The sequence below is a fragment of the Xiphophorus maculatus genome, chromosome 15, assembly GCF_002775205.1.
Source record: "Xiphophorus maculatus strain JP 163 A chromosome 15, X_maculatus-5.0-male, whole genome shotgun sequence".
Taxonomy (NCBI): domain Eukaryota; kingdom Metazoa; phylum Chordata; class Actinopteri; order Cyprinodontiformes; family Poeciliidae; genus Xiphophorus; species Xiphophorus maculatus.
The window spans coordinates 16,602,123-16,624,349 of NC_036457.1; positions in this window are offsets into that span (position 1 = coordinate 16,602,123).

The window sequence follows — 22,227 nt, forward strand, 5'->3', positions numbered from 1 at the left end:
GAAACTTTAAAATACACTGCAGCATTCACACACACAAAAAAAATCTAAAGAGAAAAACTGCAAAAGACATCCAAGATATTTCCAATATATTAGTTCTGATTTTTGTATCGACTTGGATAGTTTCATTTTATTTCATCTTCATTTTTTTTTTTTCTCTGAAGAGTTTTTGCGGCGCTAGTGGGTCGTAATTTTTTTTTTCGACAGTGGCCAGACAGGAAGGCGGGTGAGCAGAGGGGGGGGAAGACATGCGGCAAGGGTCGTCGGGACCGGGAGTCGAACCCGCGACGTCTGCGTCGAGGACTAAGGCCTCCGAACGTGGGGCGTGCTAACCCCCTGCGCCACCACAGCACGCCCCCATTTTATTTCATCTTGTCCATTAGATTGAAGAGAAAATGTAGTTTGTGCAGTTTTTGTGTGACTTTACAATACACTTATTCTTGAGCAGATGACTAGTAATTCAAAAGAAAGCATAATGTGTATATATATAGCTATCATAGAGGTGTTTATAGAATATCGTGAGACACTGTCTCACTGTTTGACAGTAGGTTCCAATTTTCCTGTTTTTGGTTAGTTAGAATGACTAAGATTTATGATAAATGTAAAAACAATTAGTTTTTTTTTTTAATTCAAATGTCTATATACATTTACTTATTTGTTGGAAGTGTCTTTTAAGCCCTGTATCTTGGATCAAACATTTCAGGTATCCTTCAACACGTTTTTGACAACGGTGGGCTGGAACTGTGGCCCCTTCTTTGGACAGACGTCCAAAGACTCTTGCTTATACTAATTTTTTCTGCTCTCCACAATGATTTTCCATTAAACTTATAGGTATTTTTTATGACCACTGCAAAATTCTGTCTTTTTAAAATCGTAACTGATTTGCAGCTGGGTTTAGGTTATTTGTCCATTTGGGAGACCAGTTAGTTCTCTGACATTAACTTCCTTGATGATGTTTTGAGATGCTGTTTCAGTCTTTCCTTGTTATGGTCATAATGGTCTATTTTGTGAAATGCAGCAATCAAACCTGAAGCAAAGCATCCACACATGATGTTGCCTTCCCTTTAGTTCAGTGTAGGAATAATGTTTTCAGGCTTGCACGCCTCCTATATGTTAATCTGGCTTTTAATGATGTCATTAATGCCAACTACCTCTACTTTCATCCAACCAGAGGAAATGGCTTGAAAAAATTATATGCTTTGGCTTTTTACTTTGGTTCTGAAGTACTTCTTGGAAGACTGCACCCATGCTGATACAGAACTCTTTTTACTTTGGAAAATGACACCACTCTCTTACTAGTATCAGCCAGCGTCTTGACCGCGACCATTCCTTTAGTTTTGCGATTGATGCACAGATTTTGTATCAGCACATCTCAGAAGTATGACAGGAGTATGTCAGCAATAAATCATTCATTTTATTCTTGCCTCTAGCAAATGAAGAAATTATTTTGGGTTAACTTGACAAGAAAAGTTTAGTCTAAATCAATGCCTAAGAGATTATTGTTAATTAAATGTGTGTCTTTTTAGACAGTGTATGTAAACATCTGGTATCAATGGTATTTCTAATCTCCTGCCTTTACTTCAAAATATACCTAAATACTTTTCTGTTAGAAGGGAAACTTCACTAAAAAGAGGTTTTCAGTCTTCAAATAGGGCAGAACAAACAAGATTTCCAACATTACAGGGCCTTCAAGCAACTTTTGCTGATCAGGCAAAGGCCTTTACTGCCCATCCAGAACATTGAAGGGAAACTGGAGTGCTTTGTACAAAGCAAATCATAATTATAATTGGCAAAGACTATAGTCTGGAGCCATGAAGCATGCAGCTGAATAATGTTGTTTTCTGTAGGGCTTGTGTTAAAAAAACAAACTCCTTTTGTGTGTACAAATCCGAAAGTGCTGATTTCTGACTTGTGTTTGAAGTAAAAGAAAGAAGTGTTCACTGAACAGAAGTAATTTAGAGCAGTTAGAAAAGGCTGATGACCATGACAAATTAGATGAATGCTATTACATTTTTATAGAGTAGGTACCTTTTGGCATGCTTCTTATTTAAAAAAAACTATTGTTATGCATTTAAGTCAAGGTTCAATCTTTTAGGTTCATGTGTGTAAGATTATCTACACTGTGAAGGTTGCAGACAGTGACTCTCCTCCTGAGCAGATCCTTGGAATAAAGGGCTAATGTGATGAGCTTTGTCTCCAAAGCTTCATATTTAGAGACAAAAAAGATGAGCAGTGACAGTGTGCTATTGTTACATGAACACAAAGAAGCAGGTGTTCTTAAACAAGCAGCTTTCAGCACTTTCAATATCAATATTATCTCAGGAAGTTGCCCATTTAGCATTCCTTTAACTAATGGGGATTATAAATTCATCATACAAACGCATCATATTACACCGATGTATGCTGCCATCTCTTTAGATTCAAAGTATTTGGATCTATACAAGAACAATGCAGTGTTTAATTTTCCTACAAAGTGTAGCTTTCAGCACAATAGCATTTCTCTATCAGCTACATTGTAAAAATCAATCAAAAATAATTCATTCAAACATTTGTTATTTCCGTTCTTTCCTACAGGAGGTATGAAGGGAACTGAAGCCAATCACCGCTGACACACCGGGAGAAGAAGTGCAGTCCCTACATAGGTTGACCCAGCAGCATACATGTAAGCACACTGTATGCATAATGTTTTATTTTACAATGTTCTAAAAAGAGAGGGCCAAAATACATTTAACATCTGGTAAAAGATGCTTAAAAATGCTTGTTGTGTGTTAGTGCGGTTAAGTGTGATACATCAGTAATGTTTGCTAATCTGAGGTAGTATTTGTATTTGCCATTTACGGGAGAAAATTTATTTGCACAAAATATTTGTGCTCAGTGTTTGAGTTTTACAAAAGCAAAAGCTCATTCATTGTTACTTAATGAAATAGTTGAATGAATATTTCAGAACTCTATTTCCATAAAACTTTTGCATTCAGGAAATAAAGAAAAGAGACAAACATATTTTTGAAACACTTGTCTGACAGGAGTTTGAAGCAGGTCCATGGAGAACAAACAAACCTGGCACAAAAGGTCCAAGCCAAAGTAAAAGCAGATTTAATCTGTCTTTAAATTTCTCTAAGAAGTGAGAGTGGGCATGTGTGACTGTCTCTCTGCTGTCCTGTGGTGGACCGGAGACCTGACCAGTGTGGCCCACCTCTTGCCTAATGACTGTTAGAGACAGGCTAGCCCCTCACCCCTCACCCCTTCCCACCTGCAATGATAGGTGGGAATAGAGGGGAGAGGGATGGATGAATAACAGATGTGGCAATCTTTCACTATTTTATTAACCAACTGAAGGACAGCATTTTAAAGGAAGAGTAAGAAGGGTCTGTTTGTGCTGAAACCCACAGTGTCCTCATTCTAAACCCAAACACAAAGACAGAACAAAAAAAGCATGCTAGCAACATCTACTGGACAATGCATGCCACTGCACCTTAAACTCAATTTGGCACATTTGCAGCAATTACAAACAGCACATTATTTGGATCCCTTTTAAGTGCAGTTGCCTCAACTTTCCCTTTAATTTCAACATAATTTATCTGAGGCAACCCATTTTTGCTTGACAGTAGATGCATAACTTGATCAGTGGGGGGTCTTGAATAACAAACAGTTTAGATTGACTCTTAAGTAGAAATACATACATTTTGAAAAACATTTAAACAAAACTGTTGGGTTACACACTAAATAGTTTATTTTAGTCAATGCTTTCATTATGTTTGTAGTAATCTATGTGTCTATGTGAAATTTGCCTTTATGTAACAGCAAACTGAGCCTGACTGTGTTGTTATGTTCTTTAAGTGCCTTGGGGCCCAATTGACATGACACCACCTGTCAGTCCATCCAGTGGGTTTGTCAGCCACTGACCAATTGGTGGTCACAATTTGTTCTGAAGTAAAATGCCCCTCGTCTGGAGAAACCGAACCTGCTTTACCTCAGACAAGGTTATTGGTGGTTTATCATTACTATCACACTGATAGTGGTCATAAAGATTTGGTGAAAAATGAGCCGAAAGCATGGTTAAATGTTGTCATTGGGGAAATAATAACAATAAAAGAAAAATGAAAAACACCATGATTAAACTCTCATTTAGTGCCATGTTATTTAACAAACAAAAATTTATTTCAACAGCCACCAGAGAGCAGAAAAATCCATCAAAAAGCCAAAGGGGTATTGAAGATAAAACTACTAAGAAGAATCCCTCCTCGACAAACTCGTATGAAACACATACATTTTTTGGACAAGCAATTTAGTATTCCTTATTTGGACTAATATAATACAGGACATAAAATGTCATATCTTTTTTGCCTTAATGTTGGCTAATGAGGCAGAAATACCTCACCAAATGTCCAAGGTTATGCTGTGGGCATCACTAACTTCACCATTATAATGGTGTTGGTTTGTCTGATGTACTATGTTCGAATGGAGTTACACTTCTGCATTAGTGGAGCACACTTGCTATGGTGTCATGTCAGTTGTTCAGAATACAGATCCTATTTTCTTATTTACTTCTCTCATTGCCTCTTCAGCTGCCCATTGCTAGCTCTGAGTCCTAAAGGCAGCTGGTGAACACAGCTAACGAAGATGTGAATTTTAGCAGCCAGGATAAACTTTGGTTTCGCTTATTAAACAGAGGAAAGTCCAAAAAGATATATGGTCTAAGCAATGTTAATGAGTACCATAATGACAGCATTTCTGTAAAGGCTGGGCCTCAGAAAGCTCAGAGCTAATTTAACCTGTGGTACAAATTTCACTAAGAACGGGCAGTTTATTGGATTAAAAGTTAATTGTTCATGCAGACTTTCTGAAACGCTTTTAGAAATCCAACAGTGCCTTGTGCTACTTAGACTACACTGAACAAAAAGTAAGTATACTCTTATATAAATTGCCTAACAGAATCTGTATACCCTTAAACTTTTTCTCCTTTTTGGTGATTTTACAGGACACATGGCCAGGCTGTGATCTAAACCATTGCATTGTAGCTCCTACTGCATGTCCAGGGTTGCTGTCCTGTTTTCAGTTGTACCTCCACCCTTGACTCAATTTCTTTGCAACCTCTAAGACGCTTTGTAATTGAAATGCAATGTATCTAGATCTATCGATCATGACATTAATTCTAAGCTTGTTTGTTCACAAACGTTCTCTAGCAACAATCTGAGGCCTTCACAGAACCGCTGCACAACTAAGAGGAGATTACAGGTGAGAGAAGACTGAAAGGCATTTGGACTTTTATGTTGGGGTTTAGCAGTAAATGGTGCTTACAGTAAATGCAGGCCACACATTTCAGATTTGTATTAGTAAGAAATTTAGAAAGTCATATACTGTATCTTGTTCTTCTTCATAGTTATGTTACCTTCTTTGGTCTTCCACATAAAATCCCAATAAAAGCTTGTCAGTTACGGTTGTAATGTGACTACATGTTAAAGAGAAATTAATAATTTTAAAACGTACTCTGCTGGTTTCTGTGCATTATGACAGCAAATTAAACATTTTCCATGTTGTGTGCCAGTTACAAATGCATGCAAGATAGCATACACAGTTAAACTGAGTGCATTTAACCATTTCTGTGATCCATCTGTGTGAGAGAAACCAATAAACAGCTTTTCATGATCAACACTGCTAATTATCCAACTATAGTTTATTTTCCTCCGAATTATAAAGTCTTCAAGTCAGGGGAACCTAAATGGCTGCAGTTCAAAGGCTTCCTCCACCACTCATACTTATAAAATAGTGAGTATGTGCTGGCAGCTCTAGCTACTACTTAGTGAGGACAGTTTCTTCAAACACACCAGGGATGTGGTTTTTGCCTATAAAAAGACCAAAGCCTTACTGAGACTTTCAAGGCTTTAAATGGAGCAGTAATTCAAGTTCGCCAACAGAGAGTGCTGTGGGATAACCTTACGATTACCTGGGGGTTCTCCTCTGCTTACAATTAGGAATAATCCTCCCAAGGTTTAGGAACGTTATTGTCTATTCTATTGAAATTCTTGGTAACTAACATAACACGGAACATATGCAGTGAAAAATGATATGTTAAAAACTTAACAGCTTGCAGAGGGGCCCCAGGACTTGCGACTCAGGTCAAATTATGAGTCTAGAGAAAAATGCTGAAGCTCTTTTCTTCCCCAATGTGTCTCCACTCACATGCATGTGCGTGAGTGGGGTTTCTTTTTCTTTCTTCTTTCTCTTTTTTCCGGTCATGATTCACACCTGGAGTTTTGCTGTGACCAGAGGAGGTTTTTTTTTTTAATGTGTCCCATTCCGTGGTCTGTTTCTGTGTGTAACCAAACACCTCTACTCTACTGCTTCTATTGTCTTATTTCAGATTGAAGAGGGAAAAATCTGGCAGGTGTTCCTCCCCTCAGGCTACAGACTTCAGAGTTCGAGGAAAATAGAGAGCACAAGTTGAAATGAAATGAAAGTGAACATGCATACAAGTGTACACACACACATAAATACAATAAAAAATAAATAAATAAATAAATTGCGAGCATAGGTTGACACGCATGTTTAAGTGTGTCACAAGATCACACAACCAGTGCTGTTACATGCAGTGTAAACATGTCTGAGGGTGTGTATTAAGCACTCATTACAGAGAACTGGGCAAGCTCTGGGAGAGAAAACAAACAAACCCCACAGGGTGGCTGAGAGGGTTGGTGAAGGCTCGAGGGAGGCCTCTCCCAGAGTAATTCAAGTTCAATAACTGACCCTTAACCTCACTCTAACTCAGGTTACACTTCTGGTGAGACAGATTATAGGCACAGTTTCCTCGCAGCTGTGGATACTATACCTCTACAGAAGCTTTAAGCACACAACGCAGACACAGTACCAATAACAAAAAAGGTCAGTTGGTAATGTCAACAATCAAGCGAGTATTCTTGAATATCAAATGGCAACATGGATGACAGGTTTCCAGTCTGCACACATGTTGGTATGATGTAAAGAAACTGGGACCACACAGAGGCCTTTCACAGCCAGGAAGCAGAAGACATCATTCACCTGCGGACTGCAGCTGGGCCAGTTTCACTCTGTCAGAAAGGACTCATTACATGAATGTCAAAATTATCAGAGAAGGAAAACACGGCCTCCTCGAACTACTGATAAACACAAGGGATGTTTCAGCTTGCAGTGGTGTGAAGTGAGAAGGAGGCCCATTATGTCAGGAAAGTCACCAGATTAAAGTTTTAAACAATAGAAATAACATTTATATTGTGATTAACATAACTTGCAAGAATATTCATAGCTCTAGATAGATAGATAGATAGATAGATAGATAGATAGATAGATAGATAGATAGATAGATAGATAGATAGATAGATAGATAGATAGATAGATAGATAGATAGATAGATAGATAGATAGATAGATAGATAGATAGATAGATAGATAGATAGATAGATAGATAGATAGATAGATAGATAGATAGATAGATAGATAGATAGATAGATAGATAGCATTTATTGTCATTGAACAGAATTCAACGAAATTTCCATTGCAGCTCCCGTGCAAAAGGTCAAATATATACAGTAAAAATAAGCAAACACACAATAATAATAATAACAATATATACAACTAAATTAACTAAAGGGACTCAACCATCCAAAGAAGTAGCCAATTATGGTAAAGTACAGATAGTGTGAAGAAATTATTTTGGGTTAACTTGACAAGAAAAGTTTAGTCTAAATCAATGCCTAAATCAATTCATAGCCATTGAGTTTCAATGGCTATGAATAGCAAATATTTTCTTGGGATTTTATATGGAGGAAAAGGACAAATTAGCAAAAAGACTATCTGTATAGAGGTTTTCAAGTCTAGCAATATTTTCTATTGCTATATCTAAATTACTGCATAGTAGTTATGCTCTATGGTTGCGGTTATTGTCCAGCTGTTATGTGAATCGGTGCCCTAGTCTGACATCTTTAGTAATGCTGACTATTATTTTTTCTTCTAGGACTGTCCATTTGTAGCTCCATCCGTCTTCCAATCAAATTTCACCAACTTCCCTATTTCTGCTAAATCAAAGCATTCCCAAAGCATCCATCACCATGGCATCACCATGTTTCACTGCACTGTTGGTATTCTCTGGGTATTGGAGTCACTTTTCGACCATTGAGTTCTTCATATAGAACTAAAAGTCACATTTTTGCTCTCATCAGACTAGGTCACCCTTTCAACATGTTTGTTGTTTCCCTTACATAGACGTGCCATACTGTGAACCACCCATCTTATGGCTTTCTTTCAACAATGACTTTATTCAGGTCACCTTTCATAAGGCGCAGTTTGTGGATTTCATGCGCAATAGCTGGCATTTTTTTCCCATGGAGTTACCATGAGCCTCCTGGCTACTTCTCTAAATAATGCTCTGCTTGCCAGTCCTGTCAGTTTAGGATGGCTGCCATGTAATGGTAGGTTTGCAGCTATGCAGAAATCTTCTTTCTTGCATTGTATTCATGATACTGTTTGTTAACTAATATTCTCTATTAGCCATCTGAGGCCTAAGTAAAACAGCTTTATTCAAAACAAAATTAACTAACACTGGACTGGATTTCAATCTTGGATTTCAAGAAACGGAGGACTGATTAGCTAACTACACTTTTCTGATTTTTATTTTGTAAAGAAAATGTAAAAAAAACGTGTATCATTTTTATTTCTATTCACATAAAATCCCAACAAAGTCCCTTGAAGTTTGTGTCTGTATTGTGGCAAAATGTGGAAAATTTACAGGGTATGAATACTTTAGCAAAACATCATAACTGTGCATACTATTAAGGCAGCTTCCTAGTCACAAAAGTTACCATGAAGCATGAGACATTCCATTTCCAAAGCAACTAATGGGCTTTCCTGTGTCCGAATGAATTTTGCTCAACAGTATACGTCTATTGCATGAATATAGAGTTTGCAACTTCGAGAAGAGGCCAGCATGAGGGTTGCAGATGCCACGGTTGTGGCTGCAGCCTAAAAATGGTTCACATCCCATGCTGTGTTAGCATAACCACTGTCACGTGTTTGAGGCGGACACAGGGAGGGAAAAAGAGATGGTGCTATTTAAACTTAGCCTTCACAACAGAATAATGAGCAACAAATACTAAATAAGAAGAAAAAACGACTGTGCAAATCAATTGTCATTCTTTTTATCTGCTTCCCTCCCAGGTAATGCTTTGACTGAGAGACAAAGTCATCCCAGACATCGGTGCCTCGGGCCATCTTTGGATCCATTGTGAGGCATAACAGCAGATGGGGCTGCAGGCCTGTCACAATGCCTTTATTTTATCTTTTCTTTTTTATTTAACCACTGCCAGTACAGGATGACATAAAAAACTGACTGAAATGTTGGGTTGACAAATCAGTCAAGTGTGCAGATATTGTCAAATTAGGATGATCAAACTTCATCCACTATGACGATGATACATTAATTCAAATCATTCTGAGAAGCTGGTGATATACACCATCAAGAAAAATGTGTTCGAAGTCTCTCATGTCTGCTGATTTCAGTCCCTATAGAAATTTTGCATTCATCTACAAGTTATGCAACATCCAACTACAAACAGACAATAAAGAAACTGGTATACTTGTGTAAAAAAAATGAGACAAGGATTGATTTAACCCTCTCTCTCCTCACTGTGATTTTGTTATTTAGAGGTTTTTTTTATGAACAGATCTGCCAATCAGGATTGCACAGTGCATCTATTGTCCATCGCCTGCTATGGCACAATTCCAGCAAGGGCATAAAACTCCTGTCTGCTCTGATAGCAAACTGTAGAAGCAACTCAGCACTGGGCAAAAAACAAGAAGCTGGTTTACGGCCAGTTTTTCTTTTTTTTTCTTCTCCCCTGAAACGGTTTTAAATAAGGATTAGTTTGGGCTAAGCTGGACATAGGTGTGTGCCTAGGGCCAGGTGCTAAGGATCAGGCTTTGTGCTGCGGTAGAGCTTTTTTCCCCCTTCAAGAGGGGCTAAATCCTTTTAAGAGAGAAAATGTTGATGTTTACATCCTTGCTGTGACCCTATCTTGGCCTTTTCACTCAAGCATTCCTGCCATAGCTGTGACATCTAGCTAAGCTTCAGGACACTGGTGGGTTAGTGAAAACAGCGCTTAATCACAGCCACAGGGCAGCTCCCCCATGATAACAATGAGACCCTTTAACCTCCCTGTGTTTGTGTGTGTTCCCTAATGTAAGTTTGCATGCATTTGTTTCATTGTTGCAGAAAACAGATTTCCAGAGAGGCACCCTCATCCTTAACACTCAGATTATGCAGTCATTCATTGTGAAAAAAAACTCACCTTCTGTTTCTCAGACTCAGCATGGAGGTTGGGCAGGAATCCTGTCCAGATAATCACATTTTCAACACACAGCACAATCTGTGGTGAAGGGGAGCACTTACTTAGTACGCTACTATTTAATAGGCTCTGAATTAAGAGGCACAGTTTCAATTTTAAAACATCATGCAGCTTTGGCCGTTTTAGATTAACCTGCAATGTAAAATAAATATCTTATAATTTCTTTTTAATGATGTCAGAAGAGCTTTGCAGTATCTATGTATTCTTAGAGGTAAATTCTATTTTTAAAGATTTTATAGCTACACTTTTTGTGGCATGATGTGAGAGGAACAGCTTGAGCTTTATCTAAATCTGTGTTGCCAGAAAAGTTGTAAACTTTAGCGAGGAATGGATGGCTGTTGGTGCAAGCTGAGGGAGGACTGTGGCTGCGGAGTGCTGAACTTGAGAAGACAGGTCAACACAGGTCAACCAAGTGCAGCTTAACAAACATGTGCTATCAAAGAGGAAATTTCCTGTCTGACCTGCAAGTTTTTGTTTCACAGTTAGAGTACATTCACTAGAAGATCCCAAGGGACTTGTGAAAATAAGTGTCAAGTCAGGGGAACGTTGTTAACTAGTGATCATGTATGAAAATAAAAAAGAGGGTTTTATCAAGTTAAATAATTGTAATTAAAACAAATATCAACACTTGCTATGTTAGTTTCAAAGCAGTTTGTATATGTCATTCCATATGCACTTTGCATGAGTATTATATTTTAATTTCATGCAAAGTTAGATCCAGCAAAATAGCTGCATGCAGCTTTGTCACACAGCAATTAACTACCAGTGAGGTTTTGGCTCGAAATCCATGCAACGTCTCAACTGCTTTGCAGCCATAATTCCTCCATCCTCTTTGACTCCATTACCTGTCAGCCTGCCAGACAAAGGACATATTCTGAGGCGCAACTGTGGTTACCTTGACATGCACATACGAATGTGCGTAAACACGTGTGCACTTTCACATGCTTCTCACACTGCATCACAGAATGATTCTTACAGTTACTTTTGTAATTTCCTGTGTTACAACACGGTAGGACTGGCAGCACAGCACCATTATGATGATGTGATAAGAAATTGCTTAGAGGGATATGAAGCGGTCTTCCCAATCAGGTGGCGTAATGAGCTTAATTGAATGCTAACAGCTAAATGCTGTGTGTCTGTTTGGTATATAAAATAAAACAATAAAATAGGAGTTTTTTTTTGTCTTAGGAAAGATTGAAAAAATGGTACAAAATCTCATTTCAAGTGGAAAAACAACAGTATAAATTTTGAGAGTTGAAACTGCCAGCTATAATAAATATTTGATATTTTCCTCATTCATTTTTCAAATCTCAAACTACACTTGTTTTGCACGGTACGTGTATCTCGGAAACCCTGGCTAATGAAAGCATATGTGTTTGGTAAATCACTGCTACGTCTCAGTGGTTGTGTACAAAAGTTACTCAAACTACAAAAGCATGTGTTCATGCTGTATTAACATGAACAAGAATGGTTTATGAGTGCTTCACTGAAAGGACCTCCCCCACCATATTGTAAAGATTTTTCATCACATGAAAACCAACAGGGGGTGGTATGCATACAGGGCGAGTCGCTTCCATGTGCCATGTCCACCTAAATTAGTTGGGCCTCGCATCGAGCAGCATCTGGTTCCAATATGGAGCCAGGCGGAAGGGAGGGTGCCTCACTGTGCAGCGGAAAATACAGCCTACTGTACCTTTAAATAGCCCTCAGGAGGCTAGGGATACAGGCGCTATCGGCCTGTCCCAAGAATCTTTCTATCTGGCTTTACACTTCTTCCCTTTGAAAGAGGACAAATGTACAATTAGGCAGGAATGCCTGCAATGCTGTTTTCCAAGCCTATGTTCGCAGAGCTGGCTTGAGCGAATGAAAGATTGAATAGTAGGAGGCTACATGCCATAAACCTCCTTCACTGTTTCGTGGTGAGATGCACCATCGAAGCCGAGCCAGGCTGGGTTTCTCCAGCTCTACTGGTCCATGTTTGGGTTAGCCTCTTGTTGTTCTGGTCCTGCAGCAGTTTACCGAGCCAGGTCTCTGTCTGCGCTGATCTGTGGCTCGAGTCTGTGAAGATCCTTCCTCCTCCTCCTAGTCTTTCCCTGGACAAGAGGTACTTTAGAGCTTACCCATAATTCAAAGGTTTCCATCTCAACCATAATTCACACTGCACTCTACCCTAACTAAAGGGGCTGTCTGTGACTATGGTGATTGCATGTTTGTCAAGCGAATTGTCAGTGCAGCAGTCTCTGTAGGAGGAGGAGGTAGGATCAAAAGCTTGACGACACACTATAAGAATAAGTACAGCAGTATCATCCTCTCTATGTATGGCTGATCCAAAGAATAGGAGAAGTGCAACAAAATAGATACAATTGTTAAACAGAACCAAAATAAATGACAAAAATGTAATTTCTCCTCAAATAGTGGAGCTCATTACTTGCAGTTTAGAGAATGTGACGGAAGATCAGATTCAGTATCCTGCAAATTTATTAATAAATCTTCCATCACATTTTGCTACATGACAAACTCAAACTTTAATGGATTTTTATGGCAAAATATGTAACCTGCTTTTCAAAGTTATTTACCAATAAGGACCTGAAAACTGTGAAATATATTTGTATTCAGTCTTCGAGCTACTCGGATACTTCTAAATAAAATCCAGTATCCAACAGGAGTCTACCTTTGTGTAACTTGGTATCAGCATACACGAAGCTACTATGTGTTAAACAACTGAACTGAAAATGATTGGGATTCAAAAAAGGAAGAAGCAAAGAGATAGTTAGTTAATATTTTAGCATTCTAACATACGTTAAGCTTTTTCTGTAAAGCACTGATAAAAATATTCTAAGAAATAAATCATGTTCAAACTCTTCTGGAGGGCAATCAGGAAATCTTGAGCACAGCTAGTCTGTGTTTCTATCTGAAATGAGCGCAGGGAGTCTAGAGCGAGTGACACAGTGGGATTAGATAAGACAGATGACAAGGCAGAGGGAATCGATGACAAACTTTTGACAGTTTTTGGCCCATGTCTCCAAGCCAAACCCTCCTGCTGACATATAGATCGCAGCACAGCTCTGCAGATACCTGGGTAATGTGCAAGTGATTAGCCTGGGCGTCCAAAGGAAAAAAGCAAGTCAGAAACGGTCATCTGAAATATCTGGTATTTTCTGCTTAAGACGCACATAGATAAAACGTGAAAAATTGACTCTGCATATCTCATTTTCACTCTCACTTTTGTTATGAAATCCTTGCTTTTAATCGTACATTTTGGAGTAAAACAAATGCAAATGGAGCAAGAATTCAAGGACATATCCGAAACAGCAGGCAGTCAAACGCTATCCTAGTGCTATTTAACTGGAATTGTGACAAAGGCTCACCAAAGGACAGCGAAACAAGTGATAACTAGTAAAAGTAATTTTATTAAGTTGTGACTTCCTCCCTTTTCTTTTCCTACATCAGAAGTTCAGAGGTCAAGAGGATCTGTCAGCAGTGACAGAAAGGATTATGGGTGAAGGCATTCCATTTGCAGTCATTACTGCTCTCCATCAGCACTTGGTACTCTGTCTACCCCCTTTTTTCTCATCCTCTGTCTCTGTCTGTTCTCTCTCATGTCCTCTGACAGACTAAGAAGCAATTAGTGTCACATTAGCAATTTCCAGTGTACAATTTGTTACTCCTGTCAAAGTTGATTTTCTTTTCTAATTGATTTTCTTTCATAGGAAAACTAATTTTATCAGCTGTTCTGATTTTATTTAAATCCTAAAAGCTTGCATGAAGATCAGGCTGCAGCGCCCCTGTGAAATTTATGAGCAAAGTCTCAACCTTGTCCACAGCTATTCAAAGTGTTACTCCAAATTCCTGGTACATTACAATCACCTATCCAAATACAATACCATAAGAGAAGGAAAATGAGTATAAGCAGCAATGTGAGGTTTGGACCCCTGCACTAGAACCCCAGCCCAGTGGGATTCTTCACATTCCAGGCTGTGCTGGAGCTGGAGCTGGTAATAGATCTGAGCAGGCCTGTTGGGCTCAGCGCACTGTGGCCTGTCCTCTTCTCCACAGTTTTAAAACTTCGGAACAAGACGGCTTCTCTCATTGAAACACACATTTCTGTGAAAAACTTTCTTCCCTGTGTCATCAAAAAAGCACCCGTGAACACATTTCAACTCTTCTCCCCAGCTTCCTCTCCTGCAACTGTACCGGGATTGTGGGAGTTTACATCACGGCTGAGCAAGAGGCTGGGTCTTTTTGACAGTAATGTAAGGGACACTTGTTTACCTAACCTTATGGGTCACGGTGCAGTTTAGGAGGGAATGAATGACTTCATTTCAGGGTTTAAATTAAAGGGTTCCTCCTCTCTTGAACTTAAAACAGATTTGTGCATACTTTGGAATGAAGCAAAGTACTCACTCTGTACACATGGCTTTCTTTCTGTGGTTCCAACTATAAAACAAAAAGTGGCAAATGATTCCACTGGTGGCAACAGGGTCATATACTGCATCTGTTCAGGCTCCTTACCTCAGTGTAGAATTGCAATCACATATTTTTAAAATATATTTTAAATATACAGTACCTTCCAAAAATATTCATATTAATGGAATGACTACATATTATATACACATAAATTTATATGGTATTTTCTATGGGTTTTATGTGAAACAGTGCAGAAAATGACATTAAAAGAAAAAGAAACCTGGCTTCTAATAGTCTTTACAAACAAAATCTGATGTATTATATTATGAACTCCACTTAGTCTTTGCTTTCTAGAACCAACTCTCGCTGCAATTTAATCTCATGTGTTTAGGGGAATAATTCTAACAACATAACTACTTTCCTCAAATAGTAATCTGGACTTTGGTTGGGAAATTCCAACAGATGAATACTCTTTTAGGTAAATCATTGTAACTTTGTTATTGTGTTATCCTGCTAGAAGAATAATCTATATTCCAATCTTATGTTTTTTGTAGCCTCTAACAGGTTCTATTGTAAATTCCTGCTAAATAAAAGCATTCCCTCATCATAATGCTGCCGCCTCCACCACCACTAATGTTTTCTGACAAACCTTTGAAGTCCTTCACTAACCACTGTATTTATACAGAGAATAGATTACATGAAGCTGGACCATTTACCAAAAATAATGGCTTCTGAAGTCAACTGGTTGAACAGGATTTTATTTTAGGCTTTTAGACTAAATGAGGCTAAATACATATGCACACCACACTTTTCAGATAAAAAAAAACAACAAACAAACAAACAGAAAACCATACATGATTTTCTTTCGACTCCATATCGAGACCTCGCTTTGTGGCGCTGTATTACATAAGTGGAGAGGGTAGCTGGTCAAGCTAAATACAAAACAATCCAGGAGGAAAACTTAATCCAAAAATGTGATGAGATCAAAGTGTGTACATTTGTATGAATTGCCTAATCAAAAAAAAAAAAGAAATGTGGAAAATAAGAAAATGGCAAAAAAAAAAAAGTCTAAATTAGGGTAGAAAGTAGCTGCAGCAGGTTGAGAGTGAAACGTTTCAGTTTTTATTTAGAAGCAAAATATGAAAACAATGTATTCTTTTTCTTCCACCTCACAACTAGGCCCTACAGTGTTTTGGTTTATTACCTAAAATTTTCAGTAAAGTACAATAAAATTTGGTTGTCATACAATGTGGTTGTGAAATAATAAAATGTGAAAAAGAGGTATTCAATGCTCTAACATGGTGCCGTAGCTAAGCCCCACAGAGATAGTACCACATTTCTTTCATTCACTCTGACATGGTGTCAGTTACTTCAACAGCTATTGGGCAACACCATATTTGAAGAAAATTGCTACCTCATGTGCCTTAAAAAAACCCGCAGAGTTTTGAATGGGGCCTTTTAAGAAGAACGTAGTGTTTCATTTAGAGTTGGTGGTCATTTTGGTAATGAGATTTTACCACCAAGGAGCCTTGGAAGCATTTACACTCACACATGGCATCAAGGCCTACTGTGGTGGTGATCAAGTGCTTTTGGAGATGCCTGGACACCATGAGAACACAAATTAGAGCTCATCTCTCCCATGCTTCCCCCACACCAAAATGTTCAAAGCTCCAGGAGAACACGCTCCGTCTTACTATAGCCTTTTACACCACTTGCACGTTAAAAAGGAATTGATTAAAGGCCATTAGTCAATTCTTCCTTTTCAGAGCTATTATTTCTCAATAACCAAAGGGGAGCAGATTGAGATCAGCAGTCTAATCTGTTGCTTCCCTCTCCATCTTATTGGTGTTTTTGTTAGAGCCTAGCAAAAGAGCTCACCCCGTTTTTCCTGTCAGTCATCAGGTTGTAATACTGGGGCTCATGGCTGTAACTTAAGACTGCTAAAGAACTCACGCATGGGCCTTTTTTTAGAGAACAGAGTGAAACAAGTCACTCTACAAAACCCTCTGACAAATAACTCATGCCACAAAGAGCCTGTAACTCTGCCGCCTTGGAAAAAAATGCTTTGAAGCTCACACAGAAAAGAGGACTTCTTCACTGCAGACAATGCTGTGCCTAAAAATGAGGTAGGAGCAGATTTAGGTATAATCCAAATCCTTGAATTGATCAAAGTAATAGAAGCAGCCTCTGATATGGAATATGGCGTGACGGACTGCTTAATCAAAAACAATGCAGTAACGATTTGATAAATAGCAACGTGGCTAATGCAAAGTGACTAGAAAGTCAAACTTGGTAATAAAAACACAGTAGGATCGGAGGAAGGCATGGAAAACTAAGGAGGGATGAGAACTTTTCTATCTGTGTCAGCAGAAACACAAAGAGTGTCACCCCTTCCTCAGGGCTCTAATCAGAGCACACCATCTCCATTCCTCTTCAAACGCTCCTGCAAACACCTGCTTGTATCTCAACTTTGCATCTGTGTGGATAAAGACCACCCATTTTTGTTCGCCTACACAGATGCACTCCGACAGCTACCTCTGGACAGTTATTTCTTCTACAGCTGTGCATCACATCTCTCCAGATGAAGAGCTTGACAAGATGAAAAGCAGACTGTCTGACTCTCGGGGAGGGGGAAACCCGTTGTAAAGTAGAGACCTTCAGGTGAGAAATGTGCGGTTTGGAAAAAAACAAAAGTTGCATTCTTCCAGGTGGTCCCAGACACCCTATCACAACAGAGTTCTCAGATTGAGCGCCATCAAGAATGTGTTAAAAACAATGCAGCAGTATGCTCGTATCTCTTGAGCTTTAATGATTAATCTGATCAAACCAACTTTTCATGTATTGACATCAATGTTCTGTGAGATCTTTTTGCCTGTCATATGGACAAATAATAACAAGAAGTGTTATGTCTCGCCGCAGTCTCACAATCCCCTCCAAAGGCTGAGCCGTCTGGTCTCTAAGGCTGTTGTGATATATGTTAGATATATGACTAGAGCATATAATCTTCTGCAAGATCATCAACATAAAAACGTCTCATATGGCTTCAGAAGTTAAAGGAAGAGTGACCAAAAGGCTGAATGTTCATTTTTGACGGGAAATCATGCTTTCAATTAATATGTCACAATACTTTGTAAGCATATTTATGCACCTTGAAATCTTTCACCTTTTGCGACATCACTTCCTTGGATTTTATGTGTTAGATCAGTATAAAGTGCACAATTGTGAAGTGGAAGGCAAAAGCAACCAGGATTTCAACTTTTCTTTTTTTAAATCAGAGAAAAATGTGAAAAGTGTGTTTTTATTTTGTTTCCTTTACTTTAATATCTATTAATAAAGTTCCATTCAGAGGTAATCTTTTTAAGTAAAAGATTCTGTGTGTAATCTAATCTCAGCTTAAATTGAGATCAAGTTGTCCTGTGGTTTGTTAAAAATTAGTGAACATAGAGCATAAAACCAGGAAACGGCATATAAATACAGTTCTGGAGAGGTTTAAAGCAGAGTTAGATTATAAAATATATATCTCAAATTTTTGAACATCTCACAAGTCTCTGCTCAATTCATCACATGAAAAGGGAAACTGTTTGACACAACTGCAAACCTAAGAAAGTCTGACTTTCCATCTAAACTAAGGGCCAGAAGGAGCCAGGAGTCAACAGTGACTCTGGAGGAGCTCCAAAGATTCACAGCTCAGGAGAGCCTGTTGACAAGAAAACAATTAGGTGTTGCACTCAGAAAAAAAAAAAAAAAAAATCAAGCCTTTTTAGATTAGTGCCAAAAAAAAAAACTGAAGGAAAGCCATAAAAAGTGCCATTTGCTATTTTCAATGAGCCATATTTCAGAAAGCGTAATGAGATGTGCTTGTCGGATAAGATCAAAGTTTATTTTTTTTAATCATACATCATACATCATTCATTCATCTTCTTATTTATATAGTTTTATTTTTATTTAAACACTGCATATCACATTGGAAGCACCTCACCACAGTACAACATGATGTTGGCAGCAACAGAATTTTCTTCAGCAGGAATTAAAGGTGGTAGGAGTTGATGAGATTGTGAAAATAGCTAAATATTGAACAATTCTAGAAAGACAAACCCTGTAAAACACTGGGATGAAGGTTCACATTCCAGCTGCATAACAACCCCAACCTACAGCTAGTTACAAAGCAATGCTTCCGATCAAAGGATACGCATGGCCTAGTCAAAGCACAGCACTAAATCCCTCTGAAACGGTGTCACAAATTGAAAGTTAACGATTACGTGCCTCTACGTCTGATCTGAGTTGGAGCTACTTTGCAAAAAGAAGGAACACTTTCAGTCTTTACATCTACAAAAAACTAATTTAATACCATGTACTAATTCCTTTCACTACTCCATAAGACACAACTTTTATTTGGTCTACCATGTAAAATCCCTATGAAATGTGAAACATGAAATTTGTAGTTGAAATGCATCAACATGGAAAAGTTAAACAGGAACAATAGAGATTTGTAAGGCATTACATGTTGCTTTGAGTATAGTTACATAATTTATAAGCCCTACTTCTAAAAATCAACATTTTTAACACATTTCGCATCATATGATGGATTGTGAACTTATCACTCACATTTTCACTCAGACCTCTGCAGGCTCTGGTCCCACTTTCATTCATGTTTCGTGCCACTCTATCAAACATGTCCTGCTCGCTCCAAGAGTCATCACCTCATTGAACAGAAATGTAAACGCTGAGCCCACTGTGTCGATAGGGAGCAAGATGTGACTTTTCTCCCCAAAGTGCTGCTTTCAGAGTTGATTTCAAGTGTCAAAGACCTAGCCAGTTTTCAACCAGAACCCACAGATGACTTTTCTAATGGGGAAACAAAGCTGGCTTTTGTGCCTTGGTTCTGGGAGACTGTTCAGCCTTGTCATGTACATGTGAAATTAATTAGGAGGAAATACTAAAACACTTGGGTGGAAATTGCTTTTCACCAGATGTTCTACATATGAGGATCAATTTAGTGTTCTTAGCATAGCAAAATGACTATATAACTTCTGTGCTTGCCTCTTTGATGAAAGCCAATCTGTCACTCAAGGCACATAAAAAGAAGTTAGAGTTGTATGCTACTGTTTGTTCCACTTTATGGAGACTTAGGTAATGTGATTATTTAACCAGGTTAGAAAAACACAATGTTTCATTCTGGGGCAAAATCTGACATCCTGACAAGAGGCCCAGTGTTCTTCGGTGATCCATGCATAAACCAACGAGTGGTTCTTTCCTTTTCCTTCCCCCCAAACATAAAGAGGCCAAATAATCATAGATAAATCATTGTCGGACGTGAGATAGCCATCATGACGGAGGTGTTTATGCAATTCTGCAGCTAACATCTCGTATGTCATGCGTATGTTCTAGCGTGCTTTTGGAAAAGAACCAGACTTCACACACTTCTGTGGATGTTGGGGTACAATATACAGGCCACATTGACTAGAGAAAATTAATTGGGAGATCAGAAGCACAATTTTCTTACATGCTGTTTAGATTGTCACCATTGCTGCACAATGTCAAAATGGGTAAACAACAAGTTACTGTCAGAGCCTTGCAAAAGAATTTAATTTCGCAATGTCAGAACCAGATATATCAGTGTATTTTTTGCCATTTTTTGTAATATAACATGACACAGGAGTGCATGATACTGAAGTCAAATTATTTTCAAAGTAGCACAAGGTCAGCAGGACAAGTAATTAACCATTCTTGAAATTTCATCTTAACTAGACCAGTGTAGCCCTGCCTGTATGTTTAGCGTTAACATCTTGGTGAAGCACACAGTCTCAAGTTGTCTAAGTCTTCTAACGGGTTCTTTCAGGATTATCCTTCCTTTGGGTGCATCTTTTGGCTCTTTTCCATCTTAGCGTGATTCGACTTGGCTCAATTAGCTTTGGCTTTGCTCATCTCTCCTGAGCTCAAATCTAAGGATTTTCCACTAGTAATGGTTTTACATGCTCTCGTTTTAGAGCATACTTTGTAGGGGTTCCAAGCAGGCTAAGTCGGGCTGAAAATGCAAAAGACTGCCCACCACTGATTGGCTAGGAGGTGGAGTCCTTGACTGCATCACAGGAGCAACTCCGTTACAAGAATCTGACCCGCCATTTGCAAAAACTTCTCTAGAGTTTGGTTTCACTGCCAGCAGCATTTTCTGGTTCCTGTTTTATTTGTTTTGGAGTCTGACAAAAAGCCACAGACTGAGCTGAATGCTCATCACAGCTTCCCTGTCCTCCATTGGGTTGTCTTGTGTTTGTCACATACAGAACAAAAGCTACATTTATAATGAGATTAAATGTAGAAATTAGGTGACATCTGAAGGCAACTGGTTGCGCTGGGTTTTATTTAAGAGCACCGGAGTGAAGGGGGTGAATACAAAACGTCCACACCTTTAAAATTTCCATGAGTGTAAACACTTTTAAAAAGTACTCTTTCGCCTCTGAATTCACAGTGCTATTTTGTATTAGCCTCGCATAAAATCCCAAATAAATACATTTAAACTTCAATGTATCACAACGCAATGTGGAAGAAGTTACTATAAGACAACTGGAGTTATTGTAACAGACAAAACACACACTAATCTCTCCAATTTCAAACCTAATTAAAATTATTGTGCCCATTTCCACATCTGACTTTATGAGTTTGTCTTACCGATTTGTCAGAAAACATACATGGCAGCTGAAAACACTGCACAGCCAGAATGTCTGAGGTAGGTGACTTTACTGAAAAATAAAGCAGCTCTACTCGTAGCTCCTGTTGCTCTGTGTGTATTTGAGAGAAACCAAGCCATCTGGAGTCTGTTTATCATATTACAAATGACACATAATGGTAATCTGGCATGTGATGAGAGAATCTGAATTACAGACAGGCAGCATGAAACAGGTATTAACCTTCATTTGATTTTCTTTAAGGAGAGCATTTAATTTAAGGCTAGATTTTGTCTACCTGATTATTCATTACAGTAAGCTTGCCTATAACCGTATGAAACAGGATAAACAGAGGAAACCGCCAATTAAATCACATTCCAGGGAAGATTGGGGGGCTCACTGTATACAGAAGAGTTAGTTTAGAGGCATAAATATTTACACAAACTGCCACGAATTAAGACAAATGTTACCAGGAAATAGTCTACATTGTGAGAGGCCGAGCAAGGGTTTGTCTAAATTTATTGGCGTGTGTTGAATCCTACATTTTGTAAAACTCCCTCCCCGACTGGATGAAACAAGACAACTGCTGTAAATTATTCCTCTTCTAACAGTTCAACCAACTATGTTGTTCTTGTCTTTTTCAAATGGTTGAAGCTTAATGTAATTTGAACATTACTTTCCTTTGATATTTACAGCAGCCTCTAACATCCAGAACATATCACAAGTAGAGAGAGAGAGAAAATGCGAGACAGAGATGGGCGGAGATATGAATAGTTGCATCAGACTGGC